This window comes from Triturus cristatus, chromosome 1_2 (genome assembly GCF_964204655.1).
Source record: "Triturus cristatus chromosome 1_2, aTriCri1.1, whole genome shotgun sequence".
Taxonomy (NCBI): Eukaryota; Metazoa; Chordata; class Amphibia; order Caudata; family Salamandridae; genus Triturus; species Triturus cristatus.
In genome coordinates, this window is record NC_140580.1 from 856,186,635 (window position 1) to 856,212,681 (window position 26,047).

A 26,047-nucleotide genomic window follows, 5' to 3' on the forward strand; every position below is an offset into this window, starting at 1 on the left:
TTATTAAAATTCTTTCTCTCTCCCTTTGTATCGGCTGGCTTCAATGTGAGTGACCGCATTCTCCTGTTTCACAAGGAGCTTATCTGCACACAAAGTAGTTTTGTCAGTGCCAGTAACTACTGTGGCAGTGTGAACTTTGAGATCAAAAAACTATTTTTGCTTTTGCCAATGTTTTTATAATGGTGAGGGCCTGGCAGCTCCCACACCAATAAGGTTTTACAAAAACAATGGCAAAACAAGTCACACATTGACAGAACTAAAAAGCTGACCACTAATTTCAGACCTACTGGCTTTGCCAATGCTCGTTTATTTTTGTTTCCCATAATCATATTGAAACTGGTTACATTGATTTTCCATTATGAATATTTTTGGGAAATACTAGCATGCATCAACCCATTTTACTAAATGATGCTGCAAAGAAATGGTACCTGAAATATTAGAGTGGTTTAGCAAAATGTTTTTTTTTCTGCTTTCATTTTTTAAGAACATTTTATTTTGAAAACAAAGCGTCCTCAATCTTGCTTTAAAGCTTCTGCAAATATCTGCATCAAATCAGAGCATTCTGGGAGCATTATACATAGCCTCATATTGCTAAACTTCGAAAACGTGTGTACACATTTTTATACTGTAACCACTGTCAGTAGTGCAGTCGGAGCTTCCAACATTTACTTAGAGCGCTCACCCTAATAATAAAGTCTTTCAATGAATGAACCATAAATACAAGTTTGAACAGCATTAACATATGGTCAAAAATATTACCTTAACTGCAGACAGTGCCCTTCCCTGGTCCATAATGTGGTACTGCAAACTGGCAGCCAAAGGGTTTGTGCTGCAGGGGGTTGGGCCTACTTGTCCCAAGGACAAAATAATCATGAAAACTTGTTGCCCTTGAGCCGAAACAATATGTCCTGGGCGTCAGGCTATAAGAATTCCACGTCCCTGTCTCACATTCTTCTCCCTCTTTCAGAATGTTAGACCCCTCCACCCCGGTGAAACCGCTACTGACCCCAGCTGCCGACAATGTACTTGATGCATACTTATAAGACCCCAAAGGCGAAATCGATTGCATTGCAAATGCTGGTTTTTAAATGCCCAACACCAAACCCCACCACAAGCTTTCCCAATCATGCTAGCTGGCTCATTGACCCAAAGCTCAATATAAACTTTTAGTTGTATTCTTCACACCCATCCATGGCACACCTCTGACTCCACTCTCTAATTCACTCTCACCTACCAGAAAATCTACACCTCGCTGAACATAACCTACTAACTACCCCAAACCTTCCTACACCATTTCAAAGTACCAGGGATCGAGCTTTGTAGCCCAATTTAGCGGATCTACCGCACACTTTTCAGATTAAGCTTCATTAAACCTCTCCTCGGGCTTGAATCTCCATAATTGCTCGTAATATTAATCTTAGCCTGCTGTAAATATGATATATGCCCTAACATCTAAATTGCCATATGCATTTTCTGTCCTGCCCAACAAACAAATTGAATGAAAAATCATTTACTTGTCCACCTAGTTCTCCATCATAGATATTTTATCTATGAATGCATTAACAGTAGGATATCTCAGAACATATGCAAGATTTCAAACTCCTTTTTAAGAAAAGAGCATGCTGACATGGGGTGACATTTTCTGCATTTTTTTAAATCCAATTACCCACATTCATTTTACAGTACATTTTAAAACACCTGTAATCACTGAAATCCCAGGACTTGAATGAAGGAAATTAATCTATGGATCAAACATCAGCAGACGAAGTTAATGCTCAACAAATTTCCTCAAACCATACTCCAATTCTTAATATAAACTCAGATGGTCTAACCAAAAGGGCAAGAAAAAGACTGAGGAAAGCTCACAATAAATAAAAAATAAAAAAATAAAAATCCTCAATTGACGTCTTGGCAACTGAGAACATTATGAAAGAAATGTATCCAATCATTAGACCCTTGGAATCCTGCCGTGGCAAAACGATAGCTGACCTAACCAGTCAAGCCTTAACACGACCACCTTCCGAAGTGCTCCATGACAGCATATGTTCTCAAATCGCTGTAACATTTAACTCACAAGTGAGGAGACAAGACCAGGCTCATAGACGCACTGAACAACACTGTGAAGAGCAACATGCTGTTATATGGAACTCTGCTAATCATGTTGCCTTTCCAGAAAATAGCGTAATCATCATCAAGCATACAGTACCCTCCGAACAAATTATAGTGGATGATACAGTGTCTGGAAAAGGGGTTATTTCTGATATGCAGCGGACACTGGAGAAAAATGGTAATACAAAGAAAGGGAAATTAAAGACTGATGAATTCTTAGATACAGCAACGAAATTAGCATTTTATCCACAGTACACCACAAGAGGTCCATACGATATCTTGAATCTAGGTAATATTTTGAAACTGTTGAACGCTATTCCCGAGTTCAAAGATCTAAAATCAGAGGACTTCGATTCAGTTGAGTTCAAGCAAGACCATAACAATATTAACAAAGAGATAACTATTACAACTTGGCATCAAGCAGACATAATTAGTAACATCTTAGCAAATAAAACTCAATTTGAGAAATGGGGTATTAAATATGGAAAATCAGCGAAAATCAATATCCTACTTTGCTGATCCCGACGCTTACATCTAATAATCCAGTTTTAAGGGATCCGGTCACCAATTCAATCCTAAGAGGACATTCGAGGATCTTGAAAGGAGCATCAGGGCCGCTGACCAAACTAGATCTAACATCCGGGATCAAGATTACGAGCTGTAAATCAGGCATGTGTATGTAAAGAGCTAAAGAAAGATACAGCTCTCATTGACAACTGGAGTTGGCTCCATAAAATACTAACAAAAGGGAGTGTCGACATGCACAAATAATGCCCAAAGAACTATAATAAAGTCTTAAAACCCTTTAATATCTGTTCGTGGAACACAAATGGTCTAAAAACGTTAATAGAAGATCCAGACACAATAAGCTTCCTCAGGGACTTTGATGTTTTAATGTTCCAGGAAACATGGATCACGGTATCCACGGTTGAACAATGCTTTGCGTAAGTCAGTCTTTGGTCGCGCAAGTGGAGGCCTATCCATCTACATTTCCTTAAGTCTGGATGTCAAACATGTTTAAATTGGCTTGGCTTTTATGTATTAAATTAGCCCTTAATCAACCCATAATACTCCTAAACGTTTACTTAAGTTAAAAAAAACTCTGATAAATCATCTCAATTCACTACTTTATGGGAAATAGTCAAAGTGTTGTATCACGACCAACTAGACGCAACAATAATCTCAGGAGATTTTAATATGCATTTCCTTAATCAAAACTGCGCCAATAAACCAATAAAAGCATCACAGATGTGCGGTTCTCAGCTCAATAAATTTAACCTCGTGTTATAACAGGATGATGGTCAAATACCCACATACAAGAAATCAGGTAATTTCTCAGTCATTGATTACTCCATCATCTCATCTGAGCTGGTAGACTTCCTTCATAAACATTAAGTAATAACCAGGATAGAAAGTGATCACAACCCACAATCAAGATCACTGAAAATTGTACCTATAGCCTTTAGCCTTAAAAGGCTAGTATGTCATCCGAGAAACCAAAAGGAAATAACGGATTTTCTCGAACTCTTAACTAACAAAGTTCTGGAGGAAAAAAAGAAGGGAAGTCTATGGTTGTTATCTGGCCTTGTCTGTGTGCTTCACTTTTAGATCGTTTTCCCCCATCCACATCATCAAAAGGCTCGATCATGACAACAAATAAATCAGGATGGTATAATAAATTGGTTGTTTCGCCTAAAAAGAGCTTAATAGAGCTATCAGGGCAGTTTTCAAAAAACCGAATGGAGCACAAAAAACTTTGGAAATTCATAAATTAAAAAAGTCCAAAAAAACAATACAAAAATGAACTATGGAAAGCCAAACAACCCTATTACGAGGGACTATGGGCCAAACTAAATTTTTCATGTAAAACTCGAAATCCAAAACTATTCTGGGGCATAATTAACAATCTTGAAAATGGTAGCAAAAGGGGGAATAGCGCTAATATCAACGAATCTTGCTGGGCATCTTTTATTTATAATCTTTACGTTGCACCCTCGGTCCCACAGTTCTACTCCAATATTGCTTGCCAGAAGACAAACACATCAAGTAGAGAAGAAGGCAGAAAACACAGTACTGTCCAGCATATTGACCAAGCAGAGTTACACGTTGAGGAGTTATGTTCTAAGGAGCAAGTCCCGCTCATTGCCCATGCGGAGCCACAAGTAATGGAGTTTTGGCCTGTAGAGCATGTCAAAAACGCAATGAGCAGGATCAGATCGAATGGAGCGCCCCGCCCTAATGGGATTCCAAATTCAATTTTTAAAGCAAATCTTAAGCATTGGCCAGAGGTTTCAACGATTTTTTTAATGATGTTATTAAATCTGGATCAGTTCCCGAGTCATGGCAAGGAAGCATAATTCAGCCGATATATAAAAGTGGTCCACAAGACAGTCCTGCAAATTACCGACTAATCGCTCTAACTGATGTGGAGGCAAAAATCTTTGCGAGTTGCCTCCGTGAAGACTTGGAAGACTGGGCCACAAGAAATAAACTAATTCCAGCTTTCCATACTGGTTTTAAAAGAGGCGAATCAACCAGCACAAACTTGATTTTATTGACTTTACTAGGCGACAGGGCAAAATATAGAAAGCAAAAGTTATATATTTGTTTTGTCGACCTTAAAGCCGCCTTTGATTCTGTTCCTCGAAATTTACTTTGGGCTAAACTTTTGGATTGGGGTATCCCAAAGCAATTGCTTGATATGATTAAATTGTTTTATTCCAACACATGGGTTTAGATCAAAATCGGAGATGGCAGAAGTAGTACCTGCCGACTTGAAACTAAGACTGGTCTGAAACAAGGCTGTGTACTGTCTCCATGCCTTTTTAATCTATTTATGGCCGATTTTCCTAGACACTTTAAAGAAGTTAACGCTCACTCACCCTTAGACATTAAGTATTTACAATATGCAGATGACACTATATTATTATGTAATTCTGTCATAGGTCTAAGAAGATTAGTTGATTCTTTTAATCATTATATCACTCTTAACGGTTTGAAAATCAATACCAAAAAGACAAAAATAATGATTATAGGTGGAACAAAAACAGATAAGAAAGAATGGAACATTAATGGGTTACATATCAAATCTGTAAAATTTTATAAATACTTAAGAATAACATTTGATGATAATAGGTCTTTTAAACAGCATTTTATTAACCTCAAAGCAAAGGCAACAGCATTGTCGTTTGCTTTTAGAAAGTTGAGGGACAAGTTGTCATGCCCAAATCACGAACACCTATTGAAGGTCATGAAAGCAAAGCTGATTCCATCTTTAGCTTACGGCTCAATGATTTTTCGAGGTAAAGACGCGAACATTCTTGATGCCCTGCAAATAAAAGTCTTCAAAACAGTTTTTAGGATCCCCAGGCATATAGGACATGTTGTCAGATTAGAATTTGGTCTGAATATGCAATCTGCCTTCTTAAAAATGTTATATTCATTATACCGCTCAGAACAAGGTACCCTTGCAAACCAGTGCTGGCAGGAGATAACGAGGTATGAGCATGCTAGCAGATGGAGATCCTTTTTAAGCGAGAGTTTAAATAATTTTGATTGCCCAACCTTTGAAGAGGAGGTGAGGAGCAAATCTGTTTTTAAACAAACAATAAATCAATCAGCCAATCTACTACTGAGTGGTCTAGATAAAGTTGAGATCAGAATAAAGTATCATTCTTAGTCAATTACCAACTCATTTATTAAATTAGAACCCCAATGATACTTGTTGACCCACTTAAAATCATTCTTAAGGGACACATTTATGTTATTACGGTTTGGGAGAAACCCTACTAAGGACGGAATACCCAAATGGAAAAAAAAATGGTCCTCCAACCTTTGTAGGTTATGTGGTTCCTATGACGAAACTTTAATACATATTGTGACTACATGTCCCCATTTGCTAGAAGAGCGGAAGACTCTGTTAAGACCTATTTTTAATGAATATGGGGTGAGAACATGTCAACACGCCATCATTACCTGTCTCACTGGGTCAATGCCTCACTTGATCTCCCAATTTGTAAAGTTTATCTTTATTGCCGAAAAAAAACTATTAGCCAAAACTGATTCCGATTATTAATACAGTAATATGTTGTTAATGCAAAAATTGTAATGAAAATGAAAAATCTGCTTTTAAAAAGTTCTGCACAAACTTTACATCATAACTGTTACAGGATTGATTAATTAAATTTAAGACTAAAGACAAAGCGTTTTAAAATTTTAACGATAGGGTTTGGAAATTGTACTCTAGCAATTCTGCACAAACGCACTTTATTCATTGCTGCTCTCTATTATTGCTGCTAACATTTTCAGTGTAAAGATGTATACAAATAATGTTTTTTACCTACTGTGTTTTATCTCTGTTTGTAACCATTTTTATTAATCAACAAATAAAGCATTTACTACTAACTGTAGGAAGCTAACTTTGTATATGGTATACAACTAGGTGGTTATACTTTGCACAGAGTCCAGAGATTGCCCCAGAAGTGTACAGGACACAAAACACACACACGTTGCTCTAGTAGTAGTAGTGTCAGCGGGCAGCCTTAGGCCTAACACAGGAGTGTAATTCATTTATTGCACAACACGGACCAATAAAGGGACACATGACTCAAAAAGGAGATCCACACCAATTTTATAAAAAATAAGCTTTGATTGAGTTTTATTTTAAGAGAAAAATCTTCGCAATAAGTACGTCTTGCAGGAAAAATATTTAAGACTTTCAAAAGTCGACAGTGCAATTCTCAAAGAGTTCAATGTTATCCTATGGAGGAAAACAATAATATGGTTATACAGTATCCAACTTACAGTTCATCTTCGGGAACAAAGGTCATCAAGGGGCAAGGGTCAGGTGAGTACCAAAACTGCACCACCAGCGGCACAGGGGCAGACAGGTGAAGGGGTCAAAATCGGATTTTGGCCCACTGTGTTTCAATGGGAGACTGGGGGTGCTCGAAGCCACACTGTTTGCAAGTAGGTAAATCGGTTACGGGGGCCAAGCTTTGGGGGTTCGAGCCAGCACATTAGGGGCCACAAACAAGCACCAAACATATACCACCAGCGGCACAGGGGTGGCCGGGTGCAAGGTGCAAATTCAGCGTCTTTTCAATGGAGAACTTGCTTTGGACAAACAGGCTGCAGGCGTCACACCGGAGACTGTAGGAGAGAGACCGGCCACAGCAGAGGTAAGTAGAGATGTAGGGGTCATAGGGGCGCCATCGATTCAGCTCAGTAAGGCCCAGGGCCTAGGGGTGCCTTTGAAGTCGGACTCTTCTTACCGGAGTCGTGTGCGTTCAGGGGAAGCTGCTGGATTCAAGCTGCAGACGACATTGTGGAGTCCAGGAGGGGTCAGCCAACGCTAGACTTGAGGTCAGTATCGCTGGGGAACATGTTCTGGGTCAGTGGTTCACCTGGACACGGGCCAGAGGCGTCGGATGCAGAGTGGGCAGGACTTGCGGATCTGTAGGGCACCAGAGTCCTTCGTGAAGGTTTCATAAGGACAGAGCTGCTGCCCTCTATAGTCTCTGGTCTTTGTCGAACGGCAGGCGGCCTTCCTCGGGTTCTAGAAGTCGCTGGCTGCAGAACAGGCTCTGTCTTCTTCCACAGGTTCTTTGACGCTGGAGACAGGCCAGCAGGGCATGGCCAAGTCTGTAGTCATGTTCAGGCTTCGCTACACAGCGTCTTCTTTGTCTTTCTTAGGTAGGCAGGGAACTAGATTCCAGGTCTGGGGGAGCCACCTAAATACTAAATTCAGGGGAGTTTTAAGGGAGTAGCAGGCAGGGCCAATGAGCACCTTACCTATGGTGACTACACTCAATTATGCCACCCTCCTGTGGGAGGGGGCATAGACCTAGCACTGATTGGAGGGGCCTACCCATCTTCAAGACAGCACGGACTGCAAGATTTGCTTCACCTCGCCCCCTCCCACCTTAGGGGGTGGAGTTGGCAGAGGTGGGCACACTTCCTATTCTCCTACGTTGTCCCACCCAAAGTGGGGTTGTAAACCGGTGGCCATCATCTGCTGCTAGCAGCAGAGGATGGGGGGGGGGGGTCACATTACAAAGGCAGCAGGCCTTTGAAGCTTCCCTCTAGGGGCACTGTGCCTGCCCTGGGGGTGGCGGTGTGACACCTCCACCCAGGATGTGCATGGTTTCTGGTCCCAGAGAGCAGAGGCTCTCAACCCAGGGGTCCAGAAACAAGTATGGTGGTGGCAGGCTGCCTACAGCCAGTCTGTGACCACACCAGGGTTGGCAGGTTTTCAAGGGGCACCTCTGAGGTGCCCTCAGGGTACATTAAAATAAATCCCACACCTGCATCAGTGTGGGTTTGAGAGGAGCTGTTTGGTACCAAACACTTCTGTGTTCAGTGAAGCCATCATGGTTCTGTGGAAATCGAGTTGTGAAGTTCCCAGCCCATGTATGTACTATCTATGACTCCCTGGCACTTACAACATTAAGGAATAGACACTAATATTGTAGGGGCACATTTGCTCATGCTGATATGCCCCCACCTGTGATATAGCGCACCCTGCCTTAGGGCTGGTAAGGCCTGCTAGAGGGGTGACTTATCTATATCTTAGCCACAGTTAATTGGCATGGCACACAGTCAGTGTGCCTTGTCGACATTGTCATTCTGTCTGCACCAGGTCAAGCATGTTGCAGTAGCAGTCTGCATGGCCTAGGTGAGGGGTACCTAGGGGACCCTCTTCAGTCCCAATGCCCTTGGTACCCAGGTACCATTTACTAGGGACTTACATGGGGCCAATTGTGGAATTGTTTTTAGTGAAGAGGCACTAGCACAGGGGACCTGGTTGGCAGGGACCCTAAGCACTACTATCAAAACCACATCAGTACCAGGCAAGTGGGGACTAACCATGCCAAAAGAGGCAATTTCTCAACACTGTACAATATCCTTTCTTCTAAAACCCCAATGTAAAGGGAAAATGTAGCCTCTACTAGGCTGTGCTCACACTAAACTGATTTGACACTGAACCTTTAAGGAATTCCAGCGGTTGGCATCCTTCTCATCATGCAGTATGGGGACAAGCGAGGCAGTTTTCAATGAAGAAATTACAGTGGAAAGGATAAATGACTTTACAGTCTTTTCACCCAAAACTTTGGAAAACAGGCAGGCACAAGGGATATTTATGGATTCAGAGAAAACACACCTGGCACAGAACTAGGATTACAGGTAACTAAATTTTCCTTCGGTCATAGGATTCTCTCAGGTATCTTTAATCTGAAGAGTAGAAAGCTAAATTATGCTCAACGCACAAGATGGTTGAAAAGGTGACGGGACAATCAGTTACTAAGAAAATAAATGACACACGGAGGCCTGACATCGGAGTACCTGTTCTGTAGTCACAATCAATACAGTAATGTTTGGTGAATGTATGCACCGATATCCATGTTGCTGCTTTAAAAAAATATAGAATCAGCGCGCCGGTAGCTACTTTTGCACAAGCAGAATAATCATTAGGCTTACCAGGAAGGGATCTATTAATTTATGGTAACGAGTAATCATACCCAACACCCTGCATCTAGTTATAGTTTGTATATGAAAAAGCCAATCCCGTCTGGACCGCACCATAATTTACTAAAAGGTGTTTGCTCTGCCCAATAACTTTTTGTCATATCTATATAGAATTTCAGAGACATTTTTCACATCTAGTATTTGAAGTAAATTTTATGCCAGAGATGGACGATCAGGAAATAAAGATGGAAGTGAAACTGTATGGTTGAACTCCTAAGAAAGTCTTATTACAGTGAAAAGTCACTCACTCTTCTGGCAGATTTTACTTTCACACGAAAAGCCACTTTCCAAGAAACGACTTGCAGGACTGCCTACTGCATTTGTCAAAGGGGGATCATTACTTTGGAAAGGAAAAGATTATGTTTCCAAGGTGGGGAAGGTCATCTGACCTTTTATGTCCTTGAACCCTGTAGAGGTGGCTAGAAGGAAGGACTTTCAATCCAGATGTACCACCCTCAATTCTAGCATGGTTATATGATGCAATATTTCAATTTCTGACCCCTGCCCCGAGCAGACAGATTTCCCACACAAACACCAAAGCCTTCCAGTGACAGATCTGTCACAACTGACACAGGAGAGGGAGGTTTCTAGAACAGAACATTGCTGAAGCATGTTCAGTTCCTTGCACCACCATGTGAGAGACTGAGTGGCAGAATCAGTCAATCGTATCTCGTCTTCTCAGTCTCCCAACTTCAAATAACACTGGTCTTCCAGATATTCCTGTTATGGACATATAGGTTGTGTGGCATAGTAAACTAGAAAGAGGTCATGTGACCTAGGAGGGATACAATTCGTCTGGCCGATGGGACTGCTGTTTCATGCAGAGAAATTCATTTCAGATGTATACGACAGTATTTTCTCTAAAGAAGACACTCTTGCTTGTAACATGCTTATTGTGACCCCTAAGTACTGAAGTATTTGTACAGGATGTGGGATCCATTTTCCTGAGTAGATCTGCAGGCCCAAACCTATGGGGAGTTTGGTTAGACTTTATGCCTTGGGGAACTGGCTTTGGCCAACCATTTGCCCAGGTATTTGGAGATAAAAGTTTCTTTCTAGTGCAACACTGCTGGTATTACCGCCATACACTTGGAAAATACTCTTGGTGCATTCCTTAGGTGAAATGGATATTGGTAACGAGAGTTGTCCACCCTAACTATCCAATACATGCTGCAGATGGATATATGACAGTTGGCATTATGTAGGTGAACTGATGCCACCTAATCTTCCTTGTGGAGAGGGAGAACTGTTTAGAGACAGCATGCAGAATATTTCTCTTTTGATCCATGTGGTCAGATTTTAGGTCAAGAATGAGAAGAAGCTTCAGGCTCCGGCTCCTTTCTTGAACAACAGAATAACAGAAATGTATCTCCTTTTTCTTAGCAAGTTGGGCTTTCTCGATAACTCCCTTGAGAAGAAGGGTTTTCACTTCAGAGTCACGTGTTACAGATGTAGCAGTTTTGACGTTTTCAGAGTAATACAAGCCAAAGAAGAGTAAAACTGATTTTGTAACCAGAGCTGACCACACTCAGTACCAAAACGTCTCTAGTGGCTATTTGCCAGGTGGGAAAATGGTTGGAAATACTTCCACCCAGCTAGGTATTGTTTAGATAGGGAGCCACTGTCTTGCCAGAGCTCCTTCTGCTGCTGAGGGAAGCTGCTGTGAACTTCTGCTTTTCTGAAGAATCTGCAAACAAATGTCTCTAATGTAGTTGTTATTTTTGACACATACGGTTTGAAGCACTTTAAGAAACATCTTCCTTTTTTACCACCAATTCAATGGATTTCAAAATTACTTCTTGGTCATAATTTGGAGCTCCTCGTCTGCACATGGACTGCTCAGTGCTGAACCAGGGAAAGACATTCCAGGGTCTTTTGCTGAGCTGGGTGTTTTAGGAAAGTTGGTCCCAACCATGATAAGTAATTCACAGCTACACCACAGCAAGTGTTTTGAGCAGCTAAATCAGTTCAAGCTTAGCAGTAAAACATTCCAGGAAATCCCAAAGTTCTCACTGAAACATCCTAGTGAAATGTGAAACTTTGCAGCTCTCAGATCTATTGCAGATGCCATGAAGGTTCTGATCGGCATCCACCTCTAGAACTAGACACACTGTAGCATTTTGTAGCTGCAGACCCCATCAGTGACTACTGGAGGAGTTTTCCTCAAAAAGAATGGCTCCAAGCCAGGATGCATCTCCTTTTTACTTGTCTCTTCACAAGTCTGAACAACTTCAGTGTCGAGATAGTGTGGAAACTGGGCCCCAATAACCTTGGAAACACAGCTACCTAGTCAGTTTGTTTTTAAAAACACTTTTAAAAATGTAGGTTTCCCAAACATGTGCCGATTCTTCATTGTTAAGTTTCCTTGCTGGCCTATCAGATTACATCATCAACTACTGAAAATCTAGGAGATGAATTACTTGAAAACCTGGCAAAAGGCGCAATGATAGCCAGTGAGGAGGTCATTATTTTAGGAGAAGTATTTGACATGGATCGTCGTGACCTGGAGCAGGATTCTCTTTCTTTGGATCGACAGGAATGGTGTTCTTTCTTGTTCTTCATCAGTTCATCCTATATGAATAACACTGAGCTTGGTTTCTCTGCTCCTTGTTATAACAGTGTCAAAACTGGAGTAGAAGATGAACCACAAATGTCAGAACAACACGAGGCGGCATGGTTGTAGGAGGCAATGGAACAGAAGGAAACAAAACCTCTTGGCACCAGGTATGTTAAAAGTAATTATCTGCCGCTGAAATACAAGGGAGCTCTTCAGAAGAGGTACGAGATTCTGGAAAAGGCAACACTTGTAGGATGTGTCTGTAAGATCTAACCTTACAACTAGAGATCGATTTATGACCACTTGAGATAATAAGGCACCTCTAGTTGGCATAGATGCGCTCAAATTTGAAAAAGAACATCACAGGGAAGAAGCACTTGAAGCCATTGGAGAGATACCCGACAAACAGGACGTTGAATGCCTTGACATGGAATGTCAACACTGAGCACCTCAACATCTACCGAAGCGTGAATGCCAGTGATTTGCAAAGTGGCTTATGGGCTCCAACTGATGGTCACACTTGGTAACAGATGGGGCAGAAAAAGACGGTGGCTACTCGTTTGCCCTTATGGAACCAGTGAGTCGCGAGGCTGAAGAGCCCAGTTTGCCAAATATGATTTCATTTGTAAATTGTTTATGTAAAACTATTACACAAATCAGAGAAAAATGGTTCCCATGTGCAGGCATCGATGGCCATCTTGAAATTTTTTTTGTAAAAAGGCTTCAAACAGTTATATGTGCGCATGCCAAAGTTGCCATCTCTGAATGCATTACTTTTGTAAAACGTATTCAAATATGGCATGTGTGCAAATGCATGTGTGAGCACAAACGTGCCTGCACAGGCAACCAAGTTTTAATTTTTTTATATAAAAGTTGAACACAGAGATGACTGTCTATCAGTGAAGACTATTATTGAGAAAGCATGCACAGCCATCTTAAATTGATGGTTGTCCAAAATAGTGAACTATATGCACAATATGAATATATGAAAACACACAAGCAGTCCAGTAGCAGTGTTGAGGGTGCTACTCAACCCTTGTCAAAGGAAACCAAGATAAGAAACTAAAAGGGAAAAAACAGAAGAAAAAGCGCACACTGGACGAGTAGTCATAGAGCCTAAATGGGATTACTGTTTGTATAGAATTGCACATTGTGCAGAAAAAGAATGCCACCACAGACAGTCCAGTAATTCAATGGCTGAAGTGTGGTTTTAACCATGCTGTGGTGGGTGGAAACAAAATTAACAACAAATCAATAAACCGTGTGGACTGACTGAAAAGATAGAGAAGTGTTTTTTAAATAAAAATTAGGGCCTTGAGTTACGGCTAGATGTTTAAAAAGAAATTTCTAAAATAAAGATCTTTGACACTTCTTATTGTCATCGACAACTAAGATACCCTATCTTACAACTTTTCTTGCAAACATGACTGAAATATAATTTTGCTTCCATATATGTTTGCATGTATTCTTATTACATCCTCTTTAAGCTAGGATTTTTAAACTATATTATTGTTTATGTCCTTGCACTCTTCATTTTTTTATCTGTTATGTAACCAGTTGCTTAAATACAAAATCTGGATTCATCTTTTAGTCTTTCACATCCCTTGAGGTGAGTTCACCCTAACAAATAATAGCCAGTGGGATAAAAAGACATTTCTTGAAGAAACCGGAGGTCACACCTTAGGCAAGATCACTTAGCAGAAATATGATTCCCTAGAGCTATAAAGGAGAGATTTCCTTTTAGTTACATATACCTTATGTTTCTTATCTTGAGTGTGAGATATTGATGCTTAAAAGGTTTAAACTTGGCCCTAAATTAAAATACAAGTGTGTCTGTATTAGCGATATCCAAACCAAGTAAGAATTGGACTTTCTGAAGGTTAATGACAAAACTGCACCTGGTCACTAGACTGTTTAAAGAAGGAAGTGGTTGGGTAATGCTGGAGAGGAAGAAGTATTTGTAAAAATGGAATAGGAATCATTCATGAGTTGGGAAAAGGGGGTGATCATGACAAGAATTTATCAGTTTACTGGAGGAATTAATGCTTTGGATAATTTATCGGCTAGGAAGAAATATAAGAGGATACAGAAATCTGGCAAGAGAAAAATTATGTTGGTTCATGTCATGGTGATAAACACACACTCTGGGACAGACAATAATGGATAAGAGTTTAGGGATTGTGTAATCAGTGATGTGGAAGTGCTACTGGTCAGAAATTTAAAAAGATGGACATGCATGGGTTCAAGAGGTTAACAAGGAGAAACCCCTGAGACTAGTAAGGCAGAGAGGTGCAAGAAGCTTTTGAGGATTTTAGAATTGTGAGATAAAGGACTGGAAGGGAGAGTACCTGGTGAGGAGTAACTGTTGGAGTGGTCAGGAACTTCATAAGAAAGAGCTGCTCGGTTGTTACAGGAGGTCGTGTAGAGACTATTCAGGAACAAGATGTTGGTCAAATGGAAGCAAGTGGTCAGTGAAAAGGAAATCTCTGGTGTCATGGGAGGGAAGAAACAGCCTTGGGCTTGTGATTCATGAGAGTTAAGCCTTTCTTTCATCATGAAAGAAACATTTTGGGTTGAAAGGCCAAACAGGAACCAAAACTTGGTGGTCAGGTTGTCATCCAAAAGAAAGCACATGAAGCCAGGAAAATGGTGAAAATAATTACTGGGTTAAAGGGCTAGAAAAGTAAATTTGGTTTGCACTCACCGTCCATTGAGCCTTGGGGTTGGTGAGAAGGGTTGACTCGCGGGGGTTGGCAAGAAGGAACTACTACTAGTTTTTGAAGTGGAAACCCTCTACATTTAATAGGTTAACAACAAGGAAATACTTGCAGTAAGGAGGTCGAGAGGATGAAACATCTGGTCAGGCTGCTGCTGCAAACAAGAATTCTGAATCAAGATACCAGTAACTAAGACCAATAGCTCAGGAAAGATTGCTAGTCCGGTAGTTTGAAAGGAAGAAGTGCATGGGGTAAGGAGTTCAGCGAGTATAAATTGTGCCATGTCCGATTGTAGAACATGCAGAACCTTACAGTTCAGTAACTAAGAAATGGGTGTGCATTTGAAAATTAAAGTATTGGTAAGTCATCTGAACAACCTGGGCATCAGAAAGGTCATTGAATTGGAAGATCCTGGTGTCCAAAGCAGTGACATGGAGACTTGAGAAAAATAAATGCCTGTGTAGGTCATGAAGTCATAAGACAATTACTCAGTGTGTGAATGAAAATAACCATGTGAGAGACAGAGGGATTCCTTCTTCCGGAGAGGCTGACTGGACATCCTCTCAATGATGAAGTACAAAGCCCTAGGGGGGTGAAGATTCATCTGCCTATCAGAAACAACTGTTCAAAACTACTGATAATGCAGGCAGCTTGCTGTGTTTCTTCTGAGCATGCTTCAGGCAGACTACACCACTTAGCTGTAATCAGTATTTATAAAGACAACTACCACCCACCCCAATATGAGGAGACATATGAAACACGTATCGTATATTTTTACTAGTTCCTTAATACTGAATTTCTTCCTTTAGCAGGTCAGTGGTGCTCGCCAGCTATCCTGTTGAAGCCCTCCAATACGGGATTAAAGGTATGCCGCGATATGACCGTAAACTCGCAAACGTTTACAATGAATCCACTAAAGCGCTAACAAAGACACGCAGCGTAACATTCATAACGCGCTAAGTCCTGTTCTAATTCCCTCCAGTCATAAACATGCCTAAATGGGAATCGCGGTTACATTTAGCCCTTGTGCGCAACTCGATATCAATTACGCTGCTCACTCAGCTAACCTAGCACCGAAGTTGGCACTTACTAATCACGCACCACTCTCCACATCAATTATGCCGTACTTTACCGCGTTATTCAATAAGAGCAGTCCTGGGGCCAATATTGCTGAAATACATTAATCAGATGTTTTTTCCATTAGATATTTTTTTTTTTTTTTTTGTGTTTCAGAACGTGCCTTGATTGATTGTAAAAAAATAACACACCCACCAACTGACGGTGTTACATGCAGAATTCTGTAACCACTGTCACAATGTGCCCTTGTGTGCATTAAACCCCACAAGGATCATACTATTTACCAAGTTTTTGAAATGAGATGCTTACTTAATTCATGTTATGTACATATGACTCGTACCTACCTCCATAAGATACCTATCGATGCCACATCACTATGTGTTGTAGAGACAGTTACAAACAATATCAGCCCAAGTTGGCCAGACAGTTATTTCCCCCCTCCTACCAAAGATAAGGAAATTACAATTTTTTAGTTACTTTTTCTTTCTTTCTTCACATAATGCATTACAAACATATTTATGCATTTTTTAAGACCGCATGCACGACTATCAAAAAAAAATCAACATGTATACAAAATAAGTGCCGGTTGTGAACCTTCATGATTTTTTCTCCCACCTTCTCTCAACAAAACAGGTACCACATGACCTTCCCAAAAGAAGAGAGTGAAGTATAAATCGTTTACTTAGGCAGCTATACCAATTGACATAGCTACCATCACATTTTCGAGGTCCTGAAGAAAGCCCCCACCGACCCACAAGGGGGACCACAAGGGCTGAAACATGTCGACCTACCTTGGACACTAAGAGTGCGTTTGACTGCTAATCCGTCTTCTCACGCACCACACTGTTTTTACTCACATCTATTCAGGACCAATTAAAATATTGTCTAGGATATACGAGGCCTTTTTTAATTCACTTCACCAGAAATTCACTTGTTTTTGATCACTACTGCAATAACCAGTGGTTCATCCTCCGGATGGAGGAAAGCATACAAAATTAAGCCCTATGATGATGCTGTCACGTTTTTAAACCTGGCGGAGAATCAAGATATACCGCCACTGACCTATATACGTGAATGAGGGTTTTTATCTGAACATATTGCAAACCCTGGTTAATCAGGTCAAGTGATCCATTCCCTATTTGATATTGAGTAACTGTTCGGTATTCAAAACTAAGCAACAATGTAGTTCTCACACATCTGGGAATCTGACTTAAACCACATAGAATTTGCATGAGTAGATCAGAAGTGCTGAAAAGCTCTCCTTTACCTCTATTTATTTTATAATGTATTTAAGGAGCACTATTTAAGAAAAAATCTTAATGCGAAAAATAGCACTCGAAAACAAAATTATAATCCACATTCTTCACAACCTTGCAGGTGTGAAAAGTATGCATCGCCCATATGGCACACACAGGTAGCGTGAAACAGGTCCAAGTCAAAGAACTATAGCAAATATGAATCTCCTACATCTACTTATTGCTTTGCTGGATGTTTGTGAAGGAATGTTCCTTTGCTTTTTTGTTTCCATGCTCTTTAAATATCACATCCATAACATCTTTAGAAATGGTGGTAGTCTAACGCACCCTCGTCCATACTGAAGGTATAACATGCAGCACAATGCTTGTGAGGCAAGACTGTCTCAGGCAGTTTGTTGGTGGGCTCTCCTAGGAGCGTGGATTTATTTTTCTAGTGCAGGGAGAGGATCTTGCTCCTTTCAATGAGAATGGTTAGGAGAAAAGGAGTAAGAAACCAACATTGAACATGCAAGCAATAGGTATCGCCTTTGATTCAGTTAAAGCCATTTGCTTTGCTAATGGTATTCTATAGCAAAGCAAATGGCTTTAACTTAATCAAAGGAGAGACCTATTGCATGTTTAATGCTTGTTGGTAGGGAGATTAAGTGATTTGTCCAGAATCACGGGATGTTGAGCCACCGCCGATGCTCGATCCTTGATCCCCAACTCTGGCAGTTAGGTCACATCCTCAAATTCTGGGAGTTCAGATTAGATTAATTTCAGCAGAAACAAATCGGCATCTTAAAACAATGTAAGAGTGGGGAACATGAAGTTATCCGGTGACCCTAAATACAAAGTGCCCCGTTTTGGCCGCACAGCCTTAGATTGTCTCAAGCGCATATTTAGCTTTACCGCTGCCTTCGATTGACACTGACCGGCAGACATTACTAATCAATCAATCAATAAGGACTGTGGTAATCTAACTAATACAAGAAACAAACCAGCAAACGCTCGCCTCTGTTGTTGGCCGGAGGGGACACCTCGTCCTCCGAGGGAACACTTCTTACAACGTTGGAGGTGGCCATGCTGCACTATGAGAACCATGCACTACTCGAAAGAGCCAGCCAGCTGGAAAGGCCACGTCACCCGCAGGGGGGTATTTACAGAAGACAGCCCCTTGATGTTACCCCCTCTGTCCAGGAAGAAAAGTCTTTTTTCAGTGGCCATTTTGCCCCTCAGGCTAGCCGCAGTCAGCACGAGATCTCTTACCCCATCCCCCCGGAGCGATATCTAGTGCTGGATAAAGTTGGGTATTCACGAGGGCTCACTCGCCTGGTCACCCTTGATATCTGGCTAGTTTTCGTTCCACATCATATCTATTTTTCTAAACACCCTACACTTTAAGTGGCCTTTGCTCACTCACTCTAGAAGTTCTAGAGAAAAACACTTTCCCAACGACAGATTATTTGTTAAAGAGTCATAGATCCGCACATCCCAGCCATGATACCCTGCGTTGCCCGTAATTTTGGTACATAATGCCCCTACCTGAAGCTGCACTCCATGTCTTGACGTTTGTGCAGGCACAGGCCCCCGACTAGACCCTGCACAGTGCACTGACCGTCACTTAGTTTACAGGCTGTTCTCATCTGTGTTAAATTGTTAACACGGTCACTGTCAATCCATCTACGTAAAACACTCCAAAGTACAAAAAAAACACAAAGGTGTTTGGGGATGGCCCTTTGGCTTAGTTTTCAAAAGTATGTATTTGTTTAGGCCTAGATTGCTCCCCAGAGCAGATGTGCAATGCGATCTGAACGCGATCTGAACTCTGTTCCTAGATGAGTGTCCTTCATCGAAATCCACGCTTAAGATTCTCTGTGGCTAAAACTACACATTTATGACTGTTTACTCTTTTAATTGATTGATTTTAGTATAAAAGTATAGTATTGCTTTCTATAACTTACTACAAAGTCCATTTTGAAGTCATAATCCTTTCGGACTCTGGTGTAAGAACTGGGAATACCACGTGACTCAATGGTGTCAGTGTTTTCATGTCTTCGGTTCCCATTCAGCAGCCAGTGCATTTTTTTGTTGTTGCATATTTATATAGCGTGAACTTGACCCGGAGGTATTGGAGCGCTTTACATGATCACAAGTTGCATTACACAAGGACACACTCCTTTTTGGTAGAGTGATTTGCCAGAATCACGGGACGTCAAGCCAACGCCGAGGCTCGATCCTTGTTCCCCACTCTGGCAGTTAGGCCACATCCTCAAATTCTGGGAGATTATTTCAGCTGAAACAAATTGGCATCTTAAAACAATGTAAGAGTGGGGAACATGAAGCTATCCAGTGACCTTAAATACAAAGTGCCCCGTTTTGGCCGCCCAGCCTTAGATTGTCTCAAGCGCATATTTAGCTTTACCGTTGCCTTCGATTGACTCTGACCGGCAGACATTACTAATCAAGCGCTCGATAAGGACTGTGGTAATCTAACTAATACAAGAAACAAACCAGCGAACGCTCACCTCTGTTGTTGGTCGGAGGGGACACCTTGTCTTCCAAGGGAACACTTCTTAAAACGTATGGGGTGGCCATGCTGCACTATGAGAACCATGCACTACTCGAAAGAGCCAGCCAGCTGGAAAGGCCACGTCACCCGCAGGGGGGTGATTACAGAAGACCGTCCCTTGAGGTTTCCCCCACTGTCCGGGAAGAAAATTCTATTTTCAGGTAGGGTAACAATTTCCTAAAATGTTATCACACCTTTATCCTTTCCCTTAATCCGCTGGGAAAGTTACTTTGTTTAAATAAAAAAAAAGGGGGAGAGACGTCCCCACCCCTACAAACCAGGCTAAACAGCCCCTTGATAATTATTCCCGGGTCAGGCTTTAGCGGGGCATTACGGCCCGCCGGAGCATGTGATATTCGCTTTGAGTTTTCGGGCTGTATGTTTTTTGCGGCTTGTTTTGTTTGGGGGTCTACTTTGAGTTTCTAATGAAGGGCGTGGAAGCGCCCCTGGACAGGGGTGAACAGCAGCTCGGCCTGGGAGGGGGCCGCGTGTGTGTTGTTTTCACCCTCTTTCCTCCCTTTGTTTGGGCCTGCGTCTGCCCAGCAGCCTCGGAGCAGCTGTTTCAGCACATGGCGTAGGACCCCAATGGGCTGGTGCCCGCTCCGGAGCCTTTGAAGGACCTGCCAGGCTTGTGCTGGGGTGCTGTGGTCAAGGGAGGGGGGGGGGGGGGGGGGGGGGGGGGAGACGTGGGGGGTTTGATTGTGAAGCTCAAGCCGCAACACGCCGCGCCAGAGAAATTAAAGTTTCTCTTGCAGGACACCGCGATCATTTATTTTCTAACTTTTAACACTGAGCAGGGGGGGGGGGGGGGGGGGAAGAGAGGAGAGGGGAGGACTCCATCATAAGGGAAGGCACCTTTACATCTCATTCCTTATTTCAGTTTGGAAAGGAAACGTTACAGAGATATGACTTTTGAATAATCAGTGAGTGAGAACCAAATGCGCAAAAAAGAAAAAGTGAAGCCGTGGACTTTCGCGCCTCACTGCACCGCAATTTCCGAATGACCGGGGTGAAAGTCGACGAGGACGCCCAGGATGGAGTTTGCTGCGCGTGCCTGTCCTCGACAGACTTTTCCCTTTTGGAGCCGTCCCACTTGGACGGACTGCCCTGCTGGCGTAAAAGGTTTATTATCTTCTTTATGGGGCCATCTGTTTTGCCCCATAAAGAAGATAAGAAACCTTTTACGCCAGCAGGAAGTCAGACGAGCCAGTCCAAGTGGGACGGCTCTAAAAGAGAAAAGTGTACGTCACTGGAAGCTCTTTTCCAATGGCTGGCCACCGTTTAGCATTAACAGTGACGCCAGCCAATGGAAAAGAGGGGCGGGGCTTAAACCCCGCTAGTGAAAGCTACCCATAAACATAAAATTTCGCCAGCGAGTCTGCGCATGTGCGCAGCCTACGCTAGCCGAGACCTAAAAACTGATGATTTAAAGGGAGGGTGTGGCAGTAGATGGGAGAAACTCATTAAGTTGGAGGACGTTCACTGCATGTTGTAAACACCAATTTGACGTTTTTTAAACTATCACGGTGTGACGGATGAAAGCGAAGACTACCTTTATTAAGATAAATTCTAAAACATGATGTGCAAGCGTTCTGTCCAAGGGCCCTTCCAGAAGATATAGAGGGGTTGGAGAGAATATTAAAAGGGTTCAGCAATTAGGCGAGAGGTTCAAGACAAGCATTTGCAATGCAATAGGTCTCGCATTAGGAAAGTGTGAGCAGTTGGCATTGCTATTAATAATGCAATACTAGCTATGGGCATTGTAAATGATAATGGCATGACTTTATGCGTTTGTTTTATAAAATAGATTAAAAAGGCATTGTCCTGAACAATGGCAATATCTTCAAATTTAGCAAAAGCGGGAACTATTGCATTGCAAATGCTTGTACCATCCATGTATATGACATGTAATGCCTCCTAGAATTGCTTGCTGTATTTTGTTGCCTCGTTTCAGGTTTTCCACAACAAGCAATATGGCTAGGGAGAGGTTTTCAAAGGGAAACATCTCCCCCTTCATCTCACTTCTTGTCAGTCAGATCAAAGTAGCCTGGCATTGGAATGCCTGATTCCCTCCTCCCGTTGCGGAAGATCCTGGCGCAGCCATTTGCCTGGGGACACAGAAAGAGGTCTTTCCTCACTCCTAATTAACGGAGTAATTATCACATTACTGAGATAACAAAGAGCCTGGGCTTTTGTTGAATCTTTCCCAGATCTAGCAGGCTTTTTTAGGCAGAGAAAGACAATATTCAACCTAAAGTGGCGCTGGATAAATATAAAATAAGCGGCCAGTGGTGGATCTGGAGCAGAGATATAGAAGAGAGGGGAAGTGAGAGCGGTCAACCTCGAAGCCGGGAAACCGGGTTGAAGTCTCGGCAGGGACGCTTATCCTGTGAGTCTGGGCAAATCACTTAATCTCCCGGTGCCTAACCAAATGAATGTAATAGTCTGCAACGCAACTAGTACTCATGTAAAGCGCTCTACTACCTCCGGGTCAAATTCACGCGATATAAAACTCCAAAATAAAAAATATATATATATATCTATACTTGTTATCATTGATTATGCTTATTGTTACTTTGGTATGTTTCTGAAGTAATGACTGGAACAAGGACATGTGATGGTATGGTAATGGCCTGATTAATTACCAGCAATATTCATCGCTCTGAGTCTCATCTGAGTCATTACAGCCCACTCTCCCTCCCTTGACATTCATGGTCTTCATTTAGGATTGTTATGGTACGAGGATGCAGTGAAAGTAAGCTTTTTATGACACCCAGCTGTGTGGGTGGGATTTTATTTTTACCATATCCGGTTGGTTCCTGTCTCAGATAGGTGGGATAACCCCATAAGTAATAATTGGGACGAGTGGGGATTACGAGTAACATACCACCATATTTCCATAACTTGATTTCTGTGAACCACTAAGGCCCCGGTGCCACTGAACCTGTTGCGCTATTAATGACTATGCCCCTGCATGATACTAAAAGCATATAATTTGTTTCTGGACGAAAAATCGTGACAAGCTAAAAGTCACCCTGGTAGACAAGCCCATCCCAGTGAAAAGTTCTCTCGCAGAGACAGCCCTCGGAAGGGAAGGAGGGATGGACAAGGATCCTGTTTGGAGTGGGCGGGGTAGTGCTGGAAAGAGGACGGTAACCACATTTACCATAGGGATTTATGTAACTAAGGCGTAGGGCCTGGTGCGAAAGGGACACTGCCAGCAAAACACCCTCAGGTTGGGAAGGACGTCAGAGACCCTCGCGGTCAATGGCCGGCAGAGAGGAGGGCACATGTGTTTAGGACTAGTTCCACAGCATACTAAAGGGACGATAAAGGAGTGTTCCGCATTTCACAGAATAGGTGCCACATGCTTGTTTTTTTTGGGGGGGGGGGTGGTTTAGGAGCAAATAGCAGTTACGTCTTGGGATGGGTGGTGACGTATGAGCGCTCACCTGAGGGTTCGAGGGTGTCTTGGCGGGAAGTTGAGAAGAAGCAGCAGCGCTTGCTGTCGGATCGGAGGAAGGGAAAAAGAAGTTGAATACGACGAGTCGCCATTTTTAAAGTAAGAGCGCGTGTGGTGCGCTGCAATAAAACACTAAAAGCGCCCGCCATTGTTGAAGCCGGCGTCCCGAGTGCTGTGTGGGGCAGGATCTAAAATAAGTGTACGGCATTGTAAAGCGAGCATGACACACTGCAAATTAAAAATAAATAAATCGATAACTGGAAAAAAAAAAACATTTGGGTGTGCTGTGCGGCCGGTCCCACGAGTGGGGGGTGTGGCTCTGCAGGAGGTAAGCGAAGCCCCCAGGTCGGCGTAGCTGCCTCGCAGTGCCTGGAATGTGTGGAGCAGCGCATGTTTTCTCAGGGGTATTTCGGCTGTTTTGGCCGATTCCTTGCCGTGTACGGGTAGGAGCTCAAAGAACGGGGGTTGGGGGTCGTTCAGAGGGGCGAGCCCGCCCATCCAACTGTTGGTTTATAAATTCAGAACTTGAAGGGGCTGTGGAAATGCGCTGAGCCCCTTCATTTGAGATACAGTATTTGAGGAGCACATGCATATGGTTGCGTTTACCTGGAATTCACAGAGAGGCGGCAGTTCCCTCCCTGCCCGTGAAGAGCTAAACTGAAGTGAGGCCTGTAACTGAACTATTACACATGTTTACGGAGCCACGTCTTCTTGGCCATGCATGTTTCCTACATGGCCTAGTGCTATATTTAAGTCTGCGGACTTTAGGCAGTGCTGTTTTCTTAATATAGCGCTTTTTCTACCAGGATTTTGACATTTTCCCAAGCACTCCCATTTGTGACATATGAAAGAGCTTAGGAAAAGGCATAGAAAGTGAGGGGCTCCGGTTCGTAATTAAGTCGAAATTAACTCCGTCATTTTTCTCCCTACATGTTAATCCATGCTTTAAATGGTCCTGTGCTGTTAAGCTCAGAGTACCTCACATGGACATTGCCTGCTCTTGTCAGCAGTGACGTGGCTCTCGCGCTCTGAGCGGGGTGTGTTTGTATCCTTGGTGCGCGGCGCTGCTGCCTTCCGTTCACAGTTTGATAACCGGAGGAAAACGTCGCTATTGTTGAACTGCAGCCGACATCTCAGAGCCGCCTATTTTCACAGCTGCCAACCTATTGAAGAAACGCGTTTATTGAAGGCGTTGAAGGCACAGAAGCACGTTGGGTCGGCCACAAGGGAATATCTTGTTTATTATTGAAGCCTGCTTTGCCGCATATCAGCATGAATGAGTCTTCGAAGTATCCTGAATAATGTAGTTTTATAATGTAAAGTTTTACTAGAAGAAGTATTTCTCACTACGATACAAGCCCGGCGGAGCGTGGCGCACGCGCGCTTGGGGGCGGGAGCGCATTCCAGGCGGGGGAGCGGACCCTTTGAAGTGCTCCCAAAAGGCGGATTGCATGGCGGCACGATGTGCCTGATTGTGCACGTGCTAGCCATGCAATCCGCTTTTTGGGAGCACTTTTCAAACCCGCTCTCTATAGTCTCGCTTAAGCGATCGCAAGGTCGAGACCTAATAAAGCAAAGATGGGTCAGATGAAAGGGCCTTAAGTCTTGTGTGTGAGTCGACAAATGCTGTGCGGGCGGGGTGCACGGGGGATCTTTGGCGCTGCCTGGCTAAGGCGCGCAGCGGTATTACAAGGAGGGGACAGCGGGTGGGAAAGGGGGAGGAAAACCCGGGAATGCGAGAGAGAGGGAGGTGCGAGTGCACAAACATCGGGAACGCAAGCTGGAGGCCTGAAAAGCCACTGTTTGCACTTCCAAAACTCGCTTACTATAAGTCTCGCCAGAGCAGCGCTAAAGCGCTGGCTCAGGCGAGACCTAAAAAAGGATTCAAGAAGGTCAGTGTCACGAAGAGCAGTGCTGTCTATACTGAAGACAGAAGCTTTTAGCGGGTGATGCTTAATGTCTCTGTGATACCTGTCGCAGAACCATCTGGCTGCAATTATCTGGATCTAAGGCCTTTGCTAATGGTAAGTAGGGAGTTAAATGGAGAATAACGGGGTGGTGAAAATGAAAAATGAAACTGTGTTGGTAGAAACTGTAGGAGGTAGTAAAATACCATGTTATGTTAATAGGAAAAAGGGAGGGTCTCTAGTATTGGGCTTGCAGAGAGGGGTGAAGAGAGGAGGGCATCCATCCTTCGACTGAGATAAAAATTACCAAGTGTTTTGTCTCTCCCCCTCAAATGTGGCGAATGCCAATCTGGATAGGGTCTGAGTATTGACCGGTCTACAGCTGATCCCCCTGGAGATCTGCCTTTGACACCCTTCAAGAGTATGAGAATGGCCGACTCAAAATGAGTCTTTTCAGCCTAGAGCGATTAGGAGAAATCTGGTCCTGTAAAGGGATAGTTACCAATTTTGACTGCTCTTCCAATTGTTTGCTCGCTCTTTTGGGGATGCAAGTACGGCAGAATGCAATACCACAGGTCCAGCTCTTGTCAAATAGGTTGCTGCTCCAACTACTATTTTTCAAATCTGCAATTCGTTTTGCAGCATCCTTTTCGTAAGTTGCACGAACGCTACATATGCTACCTTCTGGTCTACTGGGCCTTTAGTAATTACGGTCTTTGGCTGTAAGCATACACATCTCATCGATATATCTTGGTGCTACGTAGATGTTTATAAGCATGTGAGAAAAACCAAGGCTGGTCACCAAGCACTGACGACTGCTACAGCAAACTTAAGAAAATAATACACAAACGTTCAACTGACGATATTAGACCACCTTGCATAC

General features: G+C 42.8%; 1 protein-coding gene across 14 annotated transcripts in view; it reads right to left on the reverse strand.

The window, feature by feature from the left end:
- The window catches only part of UBR4 (ubiquitin protein ligase E3 component n-recognin 4), a 1,980,383-nt gene that overhangs the window by 1,953,300 nt on the left and 1,036 nt on the right, over window positions 1-26,047 (reverse strand). The window lies entirely within an intron of this gene.